Source organism: Penaeus monodon, chromosome 15, assembly GCF_015228065.2.
Source record: "Penaeus monodon isolate SGIC_2016 chromosome 15, NSTDA_Pmon_1, whole genome shotgun sequence".
NCBI classification, from domain to species: domain Eukaryota; kingdom Metazoa; phylum Arthropoda; class Malacostraca; order Decapoda; family Penaeidae; genus Penaeus; species Penaeus monodon.
In genome coordinates, this window is record NC_051400.1 from 47,195,540 (window position 1) to 47,196,457 (window position 918).

At 37.0% G+C, this 918-nt stretch overlaps 1 pseudogene; it reads left to right on the plus strand.

Moving 5' to 3' along the window:
• The window catches only part of LOC119582382, a 26,908-nt pseudogene extending 26,218 nt beyond the window's left edge, over nucleotides 1-690 (plus strand).
• Nucleotides 691-918: the final 228 nt, after the last annotated feature.

A 918-nucleotide genomic window follows, 5' to 3' on the forward strand; every position in this document is an offset into this window, starting at 1 on the left:
AAAACTACTACTACACAAATTTTCCCTTTTTGTGAATAATTCAAAACTTTTTTCAAAAAAACTGAAATCTTAACCCCACTAAAACCCCCCCAGACAAGATGAGAGATCCCCCAAAAAAATTTTTTTAATTTAAAATTAGAGCATTTTGGGGAAAGTTGTTTATTTTCATAACTTAAAGGGAGCATTACTAGGCCTATTATCAAAAACTGGTTTTGGGGGCGATTCATCTAGGCCATCATCAACAACTGGTTTGGGGGGCAGCATTTCCGTATTTCTTTTTTTCATGAAATCTGCTGCCCCCTTTTTTTAAAAACACCGACATTATTGTTTTTCAAAAGGAAAAATTTAAGTTATACTCAAATCCAAATCAAGCCCTGCAGGTTAGAAAAGGTAGTAAATGGCTTTATTCATAGGGTTACCATTATTTTTTAAACCCTTTTTACTACCTATCCACCCCAAAATACTGGAAGTATGGTGAAAGCCCCCCCTGCCCCCAAAAAAAAAAAAGAAGTTCACTTTTAGGATATGGTGATCTGAGTCTTTTTTAAATGTTGACCATGCTCAAACACACAATGCGGTTTGTCGCAGACAAGAGAGAATGGCCACATAGGAGCCCGCAATAACCCCGTATTTGGGAAATTAACAGACGCCCAAACAGCTACGCCAATATTTACAATTCTCAACATGTAAGAAGGAACCTAACATTTTTTTTGGTTGCTTGGGTTGCTTTGCGTGGTGTCGAGCAATGGTTACATGGGTATTTTTTTTGGAAAAATCTCCCCCTTCTTATGGGGCCCTTAAAAAATAGAGGCTAATATTCCTAATTTCATTATCTCAAGATTTCAATGCCGGCCAAGTAACCCGTGTTATTTTCCCCGAGTCAAAAAACAAACTATGCCTTTAGCATGTACATTAGTA